The sequence below is a fragment of the Somniosus microcephalus genome, chromosome 4 (genome assembly GCF_052327205.1).
Source record: "Somniosus microcephalus isolate GS21.2 chromosome 4, FLI_Smic_1.0, whole genome shotgun sequence".
Classification (NCBI taxonomy): domain Eukaryota; kingdom Metazoa; phylum Chordata; class Chondrichthyes; order Squaliformes; family Somniosidae; genus Somniosus; species Somniosus microcephalus.
The window spans coordinates 102,146,936-102,166,576 of NC_140990.1; the positions used below are offsets into that span (position 1 = coordinate 102,146,936).

General features: G+C 47.5%; 1 pseudogene; it reads right to left on the reverse strand.

Moving 5' to 3' along the window:
* Window positions 1-1,981: 1,981 nt before the first annotated feature.
* LOC147119613 (uncharacterized) lies at window positions 1,982-17,474 on the reverse strand (annotated as a pseudogene).
* Window positions 17,475-19,641: the final 2,167 nt, after the last annotated feature.

Consider the following 19,641-nt stretch of genomic DNA (forward strand, 5'->3'; position numbering starts at 1 on the left):
TGTAACTGGTAAAATAGAAAAGGCAGAACCAGCGGATGTGGTGTATTTGGACTTTAAGAAGGCTTTTGATAAGGTGCCGCACAAGAGATTAGCGTGTAAAGTTAAGGCACATGGGATTGGGGGCAAGGTATTGACTTGGATAGAGAACTGGTTGGCAGACAGAAAGCAAAGAGTAGTTCTGTCATCCTACTGAACTCCACAAATAAACACTAAAGCCTGCACATCTGCCAATGCACTTTATTATGGTCATATTTATGCTAATATACTGCAAGCCAAATGTATAAATGTATGTTGAATGTTTAAGTGTCCTAATCCAAATTGTACACTCTCGGGAGCCGCAAGCCTACATTTCGTTGTACTGCACTTGTGCACTAACAATGACAATAAAAGTTGATTTGATTTGATTTGATTTGATTTGAATAAACGTGTCTGTTTCCGAGTGGCAGGCAGTGACTAGTGGGGTATCACAGGGATCGGTCCTAGGACCCCAGCTATTCACAATATATATTAATGATCTAGACGAGGGAACTAGATGTAATATCTCCAAGTTTGCAGGCGACACAAAGCTGGGTGGACATGTGTGCTGTGAGGAGGATGCCGAGAAACTCCAGTATGATTTGGACAGGTTGGGTGATTGGGCAGAAGCATGGCAGATGCAATATAATGTGGATAAATGCGAGGTTATCCACTTTGGTGTCAAAAACAGGAAGGCAGATTATTATCTGAATGGCAATCGATTGGGAGAAGGGGAAGTGCAACGAGACCTGGGTGTCCTTGTGCACCAGTCGCTGAAGGTAAGCATGCAGGTGCAGCAGGCAGTTAAGAAGGCAAATAGTATGTTGGCCTTTGTAGCGAGAGGGTTCGAGTACAGGAACAAGAATGTCTTGCTGCAGTTGTACAGGATCTTGGTGAGACCACATCTTGAGTATTGTGTGCAGTTTTGGTCGCCTTATCTGAGGAAGGGTGTTCTTGACATGGAGGGAGCGCAGCGAAGATTCACCAGGCTGATACCTGGGATGGCAGGAATGATGTATGAGGAGAGATTGGGTCAATTGGGCTTATACTCGCTGGAGTTTAGAAGAATGAGAGGGGATCTCATTGAAACTTATAAAATTCTAACAGGACTAGACAGACTAGATGCAGGAAGGATGTTCCCGATGGCCGGGGAGTCCAGAACCAGGGGTCACAGTCTAAGGTTAAGGGGTAAGCCATTTAGGACAGCGATGAGGAGGAATTTCTTCACCCAGAGAGTGGAGAACCTGTGTAATTCTCTACCACAGAAGGCAGTAGAAGCCAATTCATTAAATATATTCAAGAAGGAGTTAGATATATTTCTTAAGGCTAAAGGGATCAAGGGATATGGGGAGAAGGCAGGGACAGGGTACTGAATTTGAATGATCAGCCATGATCTCATTGAGTGGCGGAGCAGGCTCGAGGGGCCGAATGGCCTACTCCTGCTCCTATATTCTATGTTTCTATGTTTCTATGAATGTCTTATCAGTGTTGCCATGGCGACCTGTCTGCAGTGAAACATCTGTTTGAGTTTCTAACTCAGACTAAACTTCTCTCTCCCATAATGAACATTCTATCAGACATTTAATGGCAATGTATTTTAACCATTTTATGTTAAAACATGTTCGTCTCTGAACATTATTTCCCCAAACCCTGCACAGATTTTAGCTCCATTTGAAACAGTTGTCAGTATTTGGGAAATCCCTTTAAAGAGTATTTGGCAAAAGTAACAACAAACTCCATTGGAGGGAAACACAATCAGCAGTAATTTTACCCCCCTTTCAGGGACAAGAGTGACTCTGACCTTTCACCCTTTGATTTATTTGACATCTATTCAGAATATTGAACTCCAGCCCAGTTATAGGGTTTATTAACATCAGCAGAAACAAACCCCAACTGTTAGAATGAACACAAATCAGTCCTGGATGTGATTAACAGTATCAATAACAGAAGAATCCAACCCCTGCAGTCACTTGTGAACTCGCTGGTGTATCAGCAGGAGCGAGGACTGGTTAAATCCCTTCCCACACCTGGAGCAGGTGAAATGCCTCTCCCCAGTGTGAACTCGCTGGTGTGTCAGCAGAGGAGAGGGCTGGTTAAATCCCTTTCCATACCCGGAGCAGGTGAACGGCCTCTCCCCAGTGTGAACTTGCTGGTCTATCTGCAGGAGCGAGGACTGGTTAAATCCTTTTCCACACTGGGAGCAGGTGAAGGGCCACTCCCCAGTGTGAACTCGCTGGTGAGTCAACAGGGAGGAGGACTGGTTAAATCCCTTCCCACACCCGGAGCAGGTGAATGGCCTCTCCCCAGTGTGAACTCACTGGTGCCTCAGCAAGTGGGATGACCAAGTGAATCTCTTCCCACACTCACAGCAGGTGAACGGTCTCTCCCAAGTATGAACTCGCAGATGTGTCAGCGGGGGTGAGGACTGGTTAAATCCTTTCCCACACCCGGAACAGGTGAACGGCCTCTCCCCAGTGTGAATAGGCAGGTGCCTCATCAGGTGGGATGAGTTTGTAAACCTCTTCGCACAGTGAGAACACGCGAACAGGCTCTGATCAGTATTAATACGCTGGTGTCTAACCAAGTGGGACCGCTGAATGAATCCCTTCCCACACATGGAAAAAGTGAATTGTCTCCCTAACGGGCCCATTACCACTTCTGCTTCATTTACAGACACTCCCTGACCAGTCACCATTTCTCCCTCATTTACAGACGTTCCCTGACCAATCACCATTTCTCCATTTACAGAAGTTCCCTGACCACTCACTCTTTCTCCTCCATTTACAGACGCTCCCTGACCACTCACCCTTTCTCCTCCATTTACGGACGCTCCCTGACCACTCACCCATTCTCCTCCATTTACAGACGCTCCCTGACCACTCACCCTGCCTCCTCCATTTACAGACGCTCCCTAACCACTCACCCTTTCTCCTCCATTTACAGTTGCTCCCTGAAAACTCATTCTTTCTCCTCTATTTACAGACGCTCCCTGACCACTCAGTTTGTCTCCTTCAGTTACAGATGCTCCCTGACCTCTCACCATTTCTCCTTCATTTACAGATGCTCCCTGACCAATCCCCATTTCACAGAATCACAGAAACCCCACAGTGCAGATAGAGGCCATTTCGGCCCATCGAGCCTGCACCGACACATATCCCACCCGATCCCCGTAACCCCTACACCAACACATATCCCACCCTATCCCCATAACCCCACGTATTTAATCCCCCTACCACTAAGGGTCAATTTATCATAGCCAATCAACCTAACCCGCACATCTTTGGACACGCTCCTCCATTTACACACGCGCCCTGAACACTCAACCTTCCTCCTCCATTTACAGACGCTCCCTGACCACTCACTCTCCTCCATTTACAGATGCTCCCTGACCAGTCACTATTTATCCTCCATTTACAGATGCTCCCGGACCACTCCCCATTTCTCCTCCATTTACAGACGCTTCCTGACCAGTCTCCATTTAGAGACGCACCAAGACCACTCTCTTTCTCCTCCATTTACAGATGTTCCCTGACCACCCATTCTATCTCCTCAATTTGCAGGTGCTCCCTGACCACTCACTCATTCCCCTCCTTTTACAGACGCTCCCTGACCACTCACTCTTTCTTCTCAATTTGCAGACGCTCACTGACCACGCTTTCTCCTCCATTTACAGACACTCCCTGACCATTCTCCATTTCTCATTCATTTACAGATGCTCCCTAACCGCTCACACATTCTCCTCCATTTACACACACTACCTGACCACTCACTTTCTCCTTCATTTACAGACACTCCCTCACCACTCACCTTTTCTCCATCATTTACAGACGCTCCCTGACCCAATCACCATTTCACCTTCATTTACAGACACTCCCTGACAACTCACCATTTCACCTTCATTTACAGATGCTCCCTGACCACTCACCATTCCTCCCCCATTTACAGATGCCCCCTGCCTACTCACCATTTCTTCTCCATTTACAGATGCTCCTTGACCACTCACCATTTCTCCTCAATTTACAGACGCTCCCTGGCCACTCACTCTTTCTCCTCCATTTACAGACTCTCCCTGACCACACATTCTTTGTCCTCCATTTACAGACGCATCCTGACCACTCACCATTTCTCCTCCATTTATAGACGCTCCCTCTTTCTCCTCCATTTACACACGCTCTCTGACTACGCACCATTTCTCCCCCATTTACAGATGCTCCCTGCCTACTCACCATTTCTCCTCCATTTACAGACGCTCCTTGCCTACTCACCATTGCTTCTCCATTTACAGATGCTCCCTGAAAGCTCATTCTTTCTCCTCTATTTACAGATGCTCCCTGACCACTCATTCTTTCTGCTCCATTTACAGACGCTCCCTTACCAGGTACTCTTTCTCCTCCATTAACACATGCTCCCTGACCACTCAAAGCTTCGCCTACATTTACAGATGCTCCCTGACCACTCACCATTTCTTCTCCATTTACACATGCTCCCTGACCACTCAACCTTCCTCCTCCATTTACAGACGCTCCCTGACCAGTCACCATTTCTCCTTCATTTACAGACGCCCCCTGACCACTCACTCTTTCTCCTCCATTTACAGATGCCCCCTAACCGCTCACCATTTCTCCTCCATTTACAGATGCCTCCTGCCTACTCACCATTTCTCCTCCATTTACAGATGCTCCCTGACCACTCACCATTTCTCCTCGATTTACAGACGCTCCCTGACCACTCACTCTTTCTCCTCCATTTACAGACTCTCCCTGACCACTCATTCTTTCTCCTCCATTTACAGACGCATCTTGACCACTCACCATTTCTCCTCCATTTACAGACGCTCCCTCTTTCTACTCCATTTACACATGCTCTCTGACTACGCACAATTTCTCCTCCATTTACAGATGCTCCCTGACCATTCATCCTTCCTCCTCCATTTACAGATGCTCCCTGCCTACTCACCATTTCTCCTCCATTTACAGACGCTCCCTGAAAGCTCATTCTCCTCTATTTACAGACGCTCCCTGACCACTCATTCTTTCTCCTCCATTTACAGACGCTCCTTGACCAGGTACTCTTTCTCCTCCATTAACACACGCTCCCTGACCACTTAAAGCTTCGCCTACATTTACAGATGCTCCCTGACCACTCACCATTTCTTCTCAATTTACATATGCTCCCTGACCACTCACCATTTCTCCTTCATTTACAGACGCTCCCTGACCAGTCTCCATTTCTCCTCCATTTACACATGCTCCCTGACCACTCAACCTTTTTCCTCCATTTTTGGATGCTCCCTGACCAGTCACCATTTCTCCTTCATTTACAGATGCCCCCTGACCACTCACTCTTTCTGCTCCCGTTACAGACGCTCCCTGACAAGTCACTATTTCTTCTTCATTTACAGACTCTCCCTGACCAGTCACTATTTCTCCTCCATTTACAGACGCTCCCTGACCACTCACTCTTTCTCCTTCATTTACAGACGCTCCCTGACCACTCACCATTTCTCCTCCATTTACATTTGCACCCTGACCACTCACCATTTCTCCTCCATTTACAAACTGATGTAATAAAACTCACAACACACTTGGTTTGAGCATAAAGCAAGGCTTTAATCAACTTGTTTCAGAACATGGAGGTCTAGTTGTACTTCACTAGTTCCTTGTCTTACAAAATGTCCCTGTCAAGCTGGGGCCGACGCCCAAGTATTTATACTCCTTGGACGGCGCCACCAGCTGGCCGTCCAGCATTATTTCACGAGTAGTTTCTTGAATGATGAGATTTATAACACAGAAACTTCCTCTTTCTTCTCCATTTACACACGCTCACTGACCACTCACCCTTTCTCCTCCATTTAAAGACGCTCCCTGACCACGCACCATTTCTCCTCCATTTACAGACGCTCCCTGACCACTCACCATTTCTTCTGCATTTACAGATGCTCCCTCACCACGCATCCTTTCTCCTGCATTTCCAGACGCTCCCTGACCACGCACCATTTCTCCTTCATTTACAGATGCTCCCCGACTATGCACCATTTCTCCTCCATTTATAGACGCACCAAGACCTCTCTCTTTCTCCTCCATTTACAGATGCTCCCTGACCAATCGCTCTTTCTCCTCAATTTGCAGACGCTCCCTGACCACTATTTCTCCTCAATTTGCAGACGCTCCCTGACCACTATTTCTCCTCCATTTACAGACGCTCCCTGACCATTCACCCTTTCTCGTCCATTTACAGATGCTCCCTAACCACTCACTCTGTCTCCTCCATTTACACACACTCCCTGACCCCTCACTCTTTCTCCTTCATTTCCAGACGCTCCCTGACCACTCACTCTTTCTCCTACATTTACAGATGCTCCCTGACACTCATCATTTCTCCATCATTTTTAGACGCTCCCTGATCACTCACCATTTCTCTTTCATTTATAGACACTCCCTGACCACTCACTCTTTCTCGTTCATTTACAGATGCTCCCTGACCGCTCACCATTTCTCCTCCATTTACAGATGCACCCTGACCACTCACCATTTCTCCTCCATTTACAGACGCTCTCTGACCACTCACCCTTTCTCCTCCATTTAAAGACGCTCCCTGACCACGCACCATTTCTCCTCCATTTACAGACGCTCCCTGACTATGCACCATTTCTCCTCCATTTACAGACGCTCCCTGACCACTCACCATTTCTTCTTCATTTACAGATGCTCCCTTACCAGTCCCCATTTCTCCTTCAATTACAGATGCTACCTGATCAGTTGCCATTTCTTCTTCTTTAATGGACTCTCCCTGACCACTCACCCTTTCTCCTCCATTTACAGACGCTCCCTGACTACGCACCATTTCTCCTCCATTTACAGACGCTCCCTGACCACTCACCATTTCTTCTTCATTTACAGATGCTCACTGACCAGTCCCCATTTCTTCTTCATTCACAGACGCTCCCTGACCAGTCTCCATTTCTACTTCATACACAGATGCTCCCTGACCAGTTGCCATTTCTTCTTCTTTAATGGACTCTCCCTGACCACTCACTCTTTCTCCTCCATTTAAAGACGCTCCCTGACCACGCACCATTTCTCCTCCATTTACAGACGCTCCCTGACCACTCACTATTTCTCCTCCATTTACAGACGCTCCCTCTTTCTCCTCCATTTACACATGCTCTCTGACCGCTCACCATTTCTCCTCCATTTACAGGCGCTCCCTGATGACTCACCCTGTCTCCTCCATTTACAGACGCTCCCTGACCACCCACTCATTCTCCTCCATTTACAGATGCTCCCTGACTAGTTACTCTTTCTCCTCCATTTACACATGCTCCCTGACCACTCGAAGCTTCACCTTCATTTACAGATGCTCCCTGACTACACACCATTTCTCCTCCATTTACAGACGCACCAAGACCTCTCTCTTTCTCCTCCATTTACAGATGTTCCCTGACCACTCATTCTTTCTCCTCAATTTGCAGATGCTCCCTGACCACTCACTCGTTCTCCTCCATTTACAGATGCTCCCTGACCACTCGCTCTTTCTCCTCAATTTGCAGATGCTCCCTGACCACTATTTCTCCTCCATTTACACATGCTCCCTGACCACTCACCATTGCTCCTTCATTTACAGATGCTCCCTGACCAGTCTCCATTTCTCCTCCATTTACACATGCTCCCTGACCACTCAACCTTCCTCCTCCATTTACAGACGCTCCCTGACCAGTCACCATTTCTCCTTCATTTACAGACGCCCCCTGACCACTCACTCTTTCTCCTCCAGTTACAGACGCTCCCTGACAAGTCACTATTTCTCCTCCATTTACACACGCTCCCTGACCACTCACTCTTTCTCCTTCATTTACAGACGCTCCCTGACCACTCACCAATACTCCTCCATTTACAGATGCACCCTGACCACTCACCATTTCTCCTCCATTTACAGACTGACGTAATAAAACTCACTACGCACTTGGTTTGAGCATAAAGCAAGGCTTTAATCAACTTGTTTCAGAACATGGAGGTCTAGTTGTAATTCAGTAGTTCCTTGTCTTACAAAATGTCCCTGGCAAGCTGGGGCCAACGCCCGAGTATTTATACTCCTTGGACAGCACCACCAGCTGGCCGTCCAGCATTATTTCATGAGTAGTTTCTTGAATGATGAGATTTATAACATTCTTCCTGCCTAAAGGATTTGGAAGTCTGCCGACTTCCTCTTAGCGGATGAGGCGGACCACGAATAGCCGCAGTCTGTTAGATATTTGTTTATGGCTAGAAGGGACGTCTTGGTCCCTGGGCCGCTTGATCCATACCGGTGGATCAGCTGGGCCCGTGTTGCTCTGATCAACCCAAGGGAGGCTGGGGAGATTGTGACTCCAGGTGTGGGTTCCTACAGGCGCAGAACTGGCTTCATCCTGTTGGATAGCCGGGGATTGACCAGTGTCCTGGCCGCGGGTGGCCATCCCACGGGGCGTGCTCGGCTCCCTGAGTGGATCCAGTGGGGCAGCTGGCAGATCTCTCGATGCCCCAGGTAGGGCATCATCTTCGGGGGAGCGCAGAGTGTAGGCATCATCCCCGTGGGTCCCTCTATCAGTTGAGTCCATGGATATGGCCAGACAGGGAGCCAGGCCCTGGAGCGAAACGGTGGACTCCCGGCCATCAGGATACCGCACGTGCGCGTACGTGGGGTTGACATCCGTGAGTTCCACCTCATTGACGAGAGGATCAGTTTTAGATGATTGGACGAATCTTCGGAGCAGCATGGGGCTGGGAGCTGCCAACCATGATGGTAGAGACATCCCATGGGTGGAGCGACGCTGGAAGCTGAAGAATCGCTCGTGAGGTGTGACATTGGTAGACGTAGAAAGGAGAGACCTGATGGAATGCAACACGTCAGGGAGCATAGATTCCCACTGCTGGTCTGGTAGTTTGCGTGACCTCAGCGCAAGATGAACAGCATTCGAAATGATAGCTTTGTATCTCTCAACCTGTCCATTACCGATGGGCTGGTACAGTGTTGTTTTACTTGTGGTGATTCCCGTTGGGAGAGATAACTTTTGAGTTCACTTGACATGAAGGAGGGACCCCGATCAGAGTGGATGAAATTGGCCATACCGCAAAGGGAAAAGACTTGATCAAGGCATTTGATCACTGTGGAAGTAAGCATATTGGGACAGCGGAAAGCAAATGGAAAGCGTGAATATTCGTCCACCATAGTCAGTAAGTAGGTGTTTCACATTGAGGAGGTCAATGGCCCTTTAAAGTCAATGCTGAGTCGCTGCATAGGCTGCATAGCGTGTATGAGCGAGCCATCCGATGGAAGGAAGAATTGCGGTTTTAATTCCGCACAAATTCTACAGGAGGAGCACGTTCTTTCCACATCTTCCATAGAAAATGGGAGATTTTTAGATCGCACAAAGTGCAACATACGGGTAATGCCAGAATGGCATAAGTCAGTATGAAGATCCTCCAGAGTCGAAGTTGACATAGAAGAGCAGAATGCCCGTGTGAGGGTATCTGGGGCCACATTCTCTTTGCCGGGTCGATAATGTATGGCGTATCCAAAGGTAGCCAATTCCATCCTCCAGAGTTGTATTTTGTTATTTTTGATCTTACTGCGTTTCCGGTTATCCAGCATAAAGGCCACGGAGCGCTGATCGGTTATAAGTGTGAAATGGCGACGAGCGAGAAAATGACTCCATTTATGTAATGCTTCGATGATGGCCATAGCCTCCTTCTCGACAGGAGGATAATGGAGCTTGCTACCCTGCAAAGTTCTGGACAGAAATGCAATGGGTCAACCACCTTGATTCAAGGTAGCAGAGATCACCACATCCGATGCATCGCACTCGACTACGAAAGGAAAATTTTCATCAATGGAACGAAGCGTGGCTTTTTCCAGTTGTCGCTTGAGGAGGTTGAAAGCTGAAATAGCCGTTGCCTCAAATGGAAATGACTTTGCATGAAGCAGGGGCTGGAACTTGTTGGAGAAGTGGGGTATCCATTTTGCATAATAGGCAAACATGCCGAGTGCCCGACGAAGAGAGCCGAGATGCATAGGGGGAGGGAGCTCCTGAAGCGGATGAAGTCACTCCAGATCCGGTTTGATGACACCGTTGCCCACCTAGTGGCCAAGGATGTTGACTGATGGCACTGATTTCACAGATTTGGACTCATTTAAGGTTAAGTTGCGATGACAGAGAACGTCAAAAAATTTCTGGAGTTTGGCATCATGCTCCTTCTGGTCATGACCAGCAATGGTGATATTATCCAGATATGGAAAAGTGTCTGTTGAGCTCTCCTGTTTGACTAGGCTATCCATTGCCCGTTGAAAGATGGCCACCCCATTGGTGACCCCAAATGGAAGGCGACAAAACTGGTAAAGCAGACCATTGGCCTCAAAGGCCGTATACATCTTGTCAGAGTCCTTTAACGGCACTTGATGATATGCGCTCTTTAAATCAAAAGTTGGAAATACCTTGTAGTTGGCAAGGTTATTAACCATGTCATCGATGCATGGTAGTGGGTAGGCATCAAGGTCGGTATACTGGTTACTAGTTTGCGAGTAATCGATGTAAAGACGTTTCTTGTGTTGCTTCAGAGGATTTTTAACAACGACTTGAGCCCGCCAGGAAGATGAACATGGCTCAATGATACCGTCAGCTAGAAGGCGAGAGATTTCTGTCTCGATAAAGGATCGATCATCTTGGCTGAAACGTTGTGATTTAGTGACTATGGACTTACATCGGGGGGAAAGATTGGCAAACAAGGAGGGCTCATTGAGCGAAGCCGCCAAAAGCGCACAGAACAGTACTTTGGAAATAGTAAGCTCTGACTTTGACCCTCCAAACTCGAAAGTGAGTCTTTTGTGTTGTTTCTGGAAATCCTGTCCCAGGAGCACATCACTGCATAGGTTCTAGAGCACCCTGAGCCAGGTAGAGAAATAAGTGCGGCCATTGAGAATTAGGTCAACAAGACAAAAGCCGGAAGAATTGGTGGTCTGTGTCGTCAGAGCCACTGCAATTTCCCTGTCTGAGGGGTAAATACGCAGTTTTAACTTACTGACAGCCCGCTCACTAATGAAGCTGTCAGAGCTGCATGAGTCGGTTAGTGCACTCAAAATGTATCCATTTACTGAAACCTTTGTGGCTGCATGGGACAGACTTTGGGGAAAAACAGCTGTGATGGGAGGAGGGGCAGTTTTACCCTTGACAGCTGTAACCTTAGTAGTGGCTCTTGGTGGAGGAGCAGTTTTATAGATAGTAGCTGCAAAACTAACAGGAGCTCTCGACCAGTATACCTTAGAAAGGGGGCCTTTCTTACAAACAGTGGCTCTTGACTGGCATACCTTAGAAAAGTGACCTTTCTTGCTGCAATGATTGCAGGTTGCGTTACGAGCAGGACAACATTTCCTACAATGGAACGCACCTCCACAGAAGAAACACTTCCTTCCAGATTGCCAAGATGCCGCTAGGGCAGGGTCGTCATCAGTGTAGGTTTCTATGGGTAGAGTTGTCATCAGCCGGGTTGGAGTTGTCATCCATGAGGGCTTCCGCCCGAGGCCTATTGAAAGAGTCACTAAAAGTGATAGCAGCAGCCCGTGCACGTGGTGAAAGATAGGTGTCTGCATTCCTCTTTGCTAAGTCCAGAGAACATGCCTGGTCATAGGCAGCCTGTAACTTGAGGGTTTCATTCTCCAACAGACACTGACGTATGAAGGGAGATGCAATCCCATTAATAAAGGAACCACGAATTAACTCCTCCTGGTACTGCTCAGCTGTAACAGCTTTAAGATTACAATCCTTGCTGAGCCTGCAAAGTTTCTGAAGGAATTCGTCGAGTGATTCCCCGGGTTGTTGTCGACTTGTGGCCAGTAGATGCCAAACAAAAATTTCATTTGTGGACTTGACGTATAGCTGCTGTAGTATTTGGATAGCGGCGTCATAGTCCACACAGTCTTTGATATAATCAAACACATGAGGGGATATATAATTAGCAAGCATTTGTAACTTGTTAGGAACATTCTCACCACACTCCTCAAGGAAGATGCTAAAGGTACGATACCAGTGTTTCCATACCTTAGCAGTGGTAAGTGAATTCGGGTCCAGGTCGAGACGGGCGGGTCTGAGTAGTTCTCCATGATGGATCGATTACTTGTCTGAGTTCCCTTCTATGGTTCGAGTCGTAGCTGGCTGTCCCCGAATCATCCAAAGCATAGTGTCGATATCAAGTTGATAAAATTGACGTAATAAAACTCACTACGCACTTGGTTTGAGTATAAAGCAAGGCTTTAATCAACTTATTTCAGAACATGGAGGTCTAGTTGTACTTCACTAGTTTCTTGTCTTACAAAATGTCCCTGGCAAGCTGGGGCCGATGCCCGAGTATTTATACTCCTTGGACGGCACCACCAGCTGGCCGTCCAGCGTTATTTCACGAGTAGTTTCTTGAATGATGAGATTTATAACACAGAAACTTCCTCTTGCTCCTCCATTTACACACGCTCACTGACCACTCACCATTTCTCCTCCATTTACACACGCTCTCTGATGACTCACCCTGTCTCCTCCATTTACAGACACTCCCTGACCACTCACTCTTTCTCCTCCATTTACAGATGCTCCCTGACCAGTTACACTTTCTCCTCCATTTACACACGCTCCCTGACCACTCGAAGCTTTGCCTACATTTACAGATGCTCCCTGACCACTCACCATTTCTTCTCCATTTACACACACTCCCTGACCACTCACTCTTCCTCCCTCATTTACAGATGCTCCCTGACCAATCACTCTTTCTCCTTCATTTACAGATGCTCCCTGACCACTCACTCTTTCTCCTCCAGTTACAGATGCTCCCTGGCAAGTCACTATTTCTCCCTCATTTTCAGACGCTCCCTGACTCTCACCATTTCTCCTCCATTTACAGACACTTCCTCTTTCTCCTCCATTTACACCCACTCACTGATCACTCACCCTTTCTCCTACATTTACAGATGCTCCCTCACCACTCACCCTTTCTCCTCCATTTAAAGACACTCCCTGACTATGCACCATTTCTCCTCCATTTACAGGTGCTCCCTGACCAGTCTCCATTTCTCCTCCATTTACAGACGGACCAAGACCACTCTCTTTCTCCTCCATTTACAGATGTTCCCTGACCACTCATTCTTTCTCCTCAATTTGCAGATGCTCCCTGACCACTCACTCGTTCTCCTCCATTTACAGATGCTCCCTGACCACTCGCTCTTTCTCCTCAATTTGCAGATGCTCCTGACGACTATTTTTCCTCCATTTACAGATGCTCCCTGACCATTCACTCTTTCTCATCCATTTACAGATTCTCCCTAACCACTCACTCTTTCTTCTCCATTTACACACACTCCCTGACCACTCACTCTTTCTCCTTCATTTACAGATGCTCCCTGATCACTCACTCTTTCTCCTTCATTTACAGATGTTCCCTGACACTCACTATTTCTCCATCATTTTCAGATGCTCACTGACCCATCCCCATTTCACCTTCATTTAGGGACGCTCCCTAGCCACTCACCATTTCTCCTCCATTTATAGACGCTCCCTGCCTACTCACCATTTCTCCTCCATTTACAGACGCTCCCTGCCCACTCACCATTTCTCCTCCATTTACAGATGCTCCCTGCCCACTCACCATTTCTCCTCAATTTACAGAATCTCCCTGTCCACTCACCATTTCTCCTCCATTTACAGATGCTCCCTGCCCACTCACCATTTCTCCTCCATTTACAGATGCTCCCTGACCACTCACCATTTCTCCTCCATTTACAGACACTCCCTGACCACTCACCATTTCTCCTCCATTTACAGACGCCCCCTGACCACTCACTCTTTCTTCTTCAATGACAGACGCTCCATGACCACTCACCATTTCTCCTCCATTTACAGATGCTCCCTGACCACTCACCATTTCTCCTCCATTTACAGACGCCCCCTGACCACTCACTCTTTCTTCTTCATTTACAGACACTCCCTGACCACGCACCATTTCTCCTTCATTTACAGATGCTCCATGACCATCACCATTTCTCCTACATTTACAGATGCTCCCTCACCACTCATCCTTTCTCCTCCATTTACACACTTTCCCTGACCACGCACCATTTCTCCTCCATTTACAGGCGCTCCCTGACCACTCACCATTTCTCCTCTATTTACAGAAGCTCCCTGACCACGCACCGTTTCTCCTCCATTTACAGATGCTCCCTGACCACGCTCCCTTTCTCCTCCATTTACAGACCCTCCCTGCCCACTCACCATTTCTCCTCCATTTACAGACGCCCCCTGACCACTCACTCTTTCTCCTCCAGTTACAGATGCTCCCTGACAAGTCACTATTTCTCCTTTATTTACAGACGCTCCCTGACCACTCTCTCTTTCTCCTGGGTTTTTTTGACCTGCCTCCCTTTCCCCGCTGGAGCTGTTCATGCTTAGCTCACACTGCCCAACAATTGGCCTCTCCCGCGCCTGCGCGCTGAGGTCCACTGATCAGATAGGGCGCTTTCTGCCTCCGGTGCATTCTGGGCATGGCACTCCACCATTGACCCCTTTCACTGATTGGAAAGTTAGTCTCTCTGATGAGTTGGATCTTAGGCTCGGGAGAAGTGCGTTTGGTGAGGTGGAGCAATAAACTGAGATTGATAGAGGAAAAACCTGTTTATGTACCGAGTGGTTTGGAATGCACTGCCTGATAGGGTGGTGGATAAGATTCAATAGCAGCCTTCAAAAGGGAATTGGATAAATACTTGAAGGAGAAATAATTGCAGGGATATGGGGAAAGAGCCGGGGGTGAGGAGTGGGACTAACTGGATTGCTCTTCGAAAGAGCCGGCGCATACTTGATGGGCCGAATGGCCTCCTTCTGTGCTGTACTATGCACTGATTCTATGACAATCTCTTTCTATTTTAATATTGCTGAGGTTATTGTCGACAGCACATCTCACAGCCAGAATCTGAGCATCATCCACAGGAGTGTAGACTGATGTGAAAGTCATTTCACAGCTCTGCCACAGCCTGGGCATCTGTTTCAATCTGCCCTGAACTGTGGCACCAAACCATCTTTAACAGGCTTCTGACTCCTGACGTAGCTGGAAAAGTATTTGGTATTACCACAATTGTGCACCATCTTCTTTTCTAAAGATCTCTTTGCTTCAAAAGTTTCAGAAGGTTGTGGGTTGGAGTCCCACTCCACGAACTTGAGCACAAAAATCTAGGCTGACACTCCAGGGCAGTACTGAGGGAGTGCTGCACTGTCAGAGGTGCCGTCTTTCAGATTAGACATTAAAACGAGGCCCTGATGCCCTCCCAGGTGGATGTAAAAGATCTCATGGCACTATTTTGAAGAGCAGGGGAGTTATCCCTGGTCTCCTAGCCAATATTTATCATTCAATCAGCATTACTAAAAGCAGATTATCTGGTCATTATCACATTGCTGTTTGTGGGAGCTTGCTGTGCACAATTTGGCTGCCACATTTCCTACATTACAACAGTGACTACACTTCAAAACGTATTTCATTGGCGGTAAAGCACTTTGGGACATACGGTGGTCATGAAAAGCTCTATATAAATGCAAGTCTATCTTTTCTTTTCTTCTCTAATGGCTGCTTTTGCCTCCCTCAATTGTGGATGATATTTGTCCCGATTCTCCTGTAAACTCAATTCATCTTGTTCCAAACTGGGTTCAATGTGAGACAGTTCAGCGAGTCAGGAATAATTTACCACTAGACCTACGCTGGTAGATAAAACCTCAGATGGCTCCTTAGTAAGGATTCCTCTGGTTCCTCACCATATATGTGTCAGGATACTGAAACCCTTCTTTCTCACAGTCCACTCCTGGAGGTCCCAATCCTTGAGCCTACAACCTTCAGCAGGGTCAGTGGTGGAGTTCCGCAGCGGGAGTGATCCCAGAGTAACTGTCGGGATTGCACCCCGTGGATGTTCCGGGTCGTGTATTTTGAGTTATCCTGGTGTCTAACACACACACATCAATAAAACAGGGAATTCCTGGAACCACGCTGCTGGTCCTTCTTTATCTGGAGATCAAATGTCTGTTGTATAATTGTACCAGCAGTTAACAGGCTCCTGTGAACTCCTCCCTCTGCTATTTTAGTGCAGACTTTAACCAATTTATGTTAAGCGGGTTTATTTTAAATGAGCTAACACCTGCCTTAAAATGGTAGACTCAGGACTGTCACACACATATTAAATCCTCGTGGAATAATTACCACTCATGTTCAGACTGGAACCTTAACCCTACTGTTTCACTTTCAGTCAGGAACAGACCGCAGTTTGACACCAATCTCTGATTTGACAGCACATTTCCAGCATTCACTTTTGTACTTCCTGACTCTAAATGCATTTGTAAAGGAGCCTTCTGTTCCATGCCTAGGAGTTCTGAACCATGGGAGAGAGTGGCTGGGACACATTTCATACTCAGGTGGGAATGATAAATATCTACAACAACGCATTTAAAGCAAACTGATTTATTTGACATATACCCAGTATATTAAATTCCAGCCCAGTTACAGAAGTTATTAATATCAGCAGAAACAAACAACAATTGTCAGAATGAACATGGTTCAGTCGAGGCTGTGATTAACAGCAACAATAACAGCAGAATCAAACCCCTGCAGTCACTTGTGAACTCGCTGGTGTCTCAGCAGGGTGGATGACAGAGTGAATCCCTTCCCACACACGGAGCAGGTGAACGGCCTCCCCCCAGTGTGAACTCGTTGGTGAGTTACAAAGTGGGATGAACAAGTGAATTCCTTCCCACACACAGAGCAGGTGAATGTCTTCTCCCCGGTGTGAACTCGCTGGTGCCTCAGCAGATGCTTTTTGCTTTTACATCTCTTCTCACAGTCAGAACATTTAAAAGGTCTACCATCAGTGTGACCATGCTGGTGTTTCAGAAGGTCGGATGACTGAGTGAATCCCTTCCCACACTCGGAGCAGGTGAACGGCCTCTCCCCAGAGTGATCTCGCTGGTGTGTCAGAAGGTGGGATGACTGAGTGAATCTCTCCCCACACACAGAGCAGGTGAACGGCCTCTTCCCAGTGTGAACTCGCTGGTGTGTCAGTGGGTGGGATGACTGAATGAATCCCATCCCACACTCAGAGCAGGTGAACGGCATCTCCCCAGTGTGATCTCGCTGGTGTTTCAGAAGGTGCGATGACTGACTGAATCCCTCCCCACACACGGAGCAGGTGAACGCCTTCTCACCAGTGTGAACTCGCTGGTGTGTTAGCAGGTTGGATGACAGAGTGAATCCCTTCCTACACACAGAGCAGGTGAACGGCCTCTCCCCAGTGTAAACTCGCTGGTGTGTCAGCAGGGTAGATGACTGAATGAATCCTTTCCCACACAACGGAGCAGTGAAAGGCCTCTCCCTGGTGTGAACTCGCTGGTGTCTCAGCAGATGCTTTTTGCTTTTAAATCACTTCTCACAGTCAGAACATTTAAAAGGTCTTCCATCAGTGTGAACATGCTGGTGTTTCAGCATGCTGGATGACTGAGTGAATCCCTTCCCACACTCAGAGCAGGTGAACGGCCTTTCCCCAGTGTGACTGCACTTGTGTCTTTCCAGGTTGAATGATCGGCTGAAGCCTCGTCCACACACACAACACGTGAACAGTTTCTCCCCGCTCTGAACGGTGCTTCCTTCTTCCATGCTCAAATGTCCTGATGAATTGAGCGACTCTGTCAGATCTTGAAGTGAAGTTTGGTTTGAGTTTCCCATCTGCAAATCCTCCCCTTCGAACACCCTGTAAAATGAATTTAAAATGGGAAAAAAGGAGGGTGAGAGAGAACCCACAAAAACACAAAGACAGGTTGTGAAATTGAGCTGACTGAATCTGGGAATTTGTGGGGCTGGCACGAGAAACAAGTGACCAAGAAAGCTGCCGGATTTTCATAAAAACCCAACTAGTTCACTAATGTCCTTCAGGGAAGGGAACCCACCACCCGGTCTGGGCCTACACAAGACTCTGGTCTCTATGGGAGGAGAGAGAGTGAGGTGGGAGGGGGAGGGGCAAAGGAGAGTGACTTTATACATCTGCAACTTGACTAGAACTTTCACAGCACCTCCCAAACACGTGACCTCCACCACTTAGAAGGACAAGGGCAGCAGGTGCATGGGAACACCATCACTTCCCAGTTCCCCTCCACTGAATTTGGATGATCAGCCATGATCTCATTGAATGGCGGAGCAGGCTCGAGGGGCCGAATGGCCTACTACTGCTCCTATAAGAACATAAGAAATAGGAGCAGGAGTAGGCCATATGGCCCCTTGGGCCTGCTCCGCCATTCAATAGGATCATGGCTGATCTGAATCTAGACTCACGTCCACTTCCCTGCCCTCTCCCCGTAACCCCTAATTCCTTATCTGCTAGGGAAATGTCTATCTCCATTTTAAATTTATTTAATGTTGCACCTTCCACAGCTCTCTGGGGTAGCAAATTCCATAGATTTACTACCCTCTGAATGAAGAAGTTTCTCCTCATCTCAGTTTTGAAAGGGCAGCCCCTTATTCTAAGATTATGCCCCTTAGTTCTAGTCTCACCCATCAGTGGAAACATCCTCACTGCATCCACCCGATCAAGCCCCCTCACAATCTTATATGTTTCGATAAGATCGCCTCTCATTCTTCTGAACTCCAATGAGTAGAGTCCCAACCTACTCAACCATTCCTCATACGTCAACCCCCTCATCTCTGGAATCAACCGAATGAACCTTCTCTGAACCTCCTCGAGAGCAAGTATATCTTTTCTTAAATATGGAAACCAAAACTGCACGCAGTATTCCAGGTGTGGCCTCATGAATACCCTGTATAACTGCAGCAAGGCTTCCCTGTTTTTATACTCCATGCCCCTTGCAATAAAAGGCAAGATTCCATTAGCCTTCCTGATCACCTGCTGCACCTGCATACTAACTTTTTGTGTTTCATGCACCAGGACCCCCAGATCCCTTTGTACTGTAGCACTTTGCAGCTTCTCTCCATTTAGATAATAACTTGCTCTTTGATTTTTTCTGCCAAAGTGCATAACCTCACACTTTCCAACATTATATTGCATCTGCCAAATCTCTGCCCACTCACTTTGTCAGGGTTGGGGAGCCACGGGGCTGTGTAGATATGGGGCCGTGCTCGCCGGGCAAGGTAGGTTCTGGACCCAAGTGCAGAAACCAGGCTAGAGGCAGGTATACAATCTTAAGGAACAGTACTTTATTCATTACTTAACTAGATTCATACAAGGAACACAACAATAAACATAGAACTCGAGACAGGAACACCACATCATACATAGAACTCGAGAGAAGAACAATATACATAGAACTCGAGACAAGTTACAAAACGGCTAGTCAAGAATAGGAAACTCAGGACAGCTTCCATGAGGCAACATACTTGTCCATACTGAGCTGGGATAAGCTTACCACAAGCGCAACCAGCTTGCCGAGACGAGACTCGAGACAAGCTATCACGAGGGGCTGCCGCAGGGGTAACAGGCTTCTCAATAGAGCTCAAGACAAGCGCCAGCATGGCAACACACCAGTCCAGTCCAGCACCTTATCAAGACTAAGAAACAAGGACACAGAGTTAGTTACAT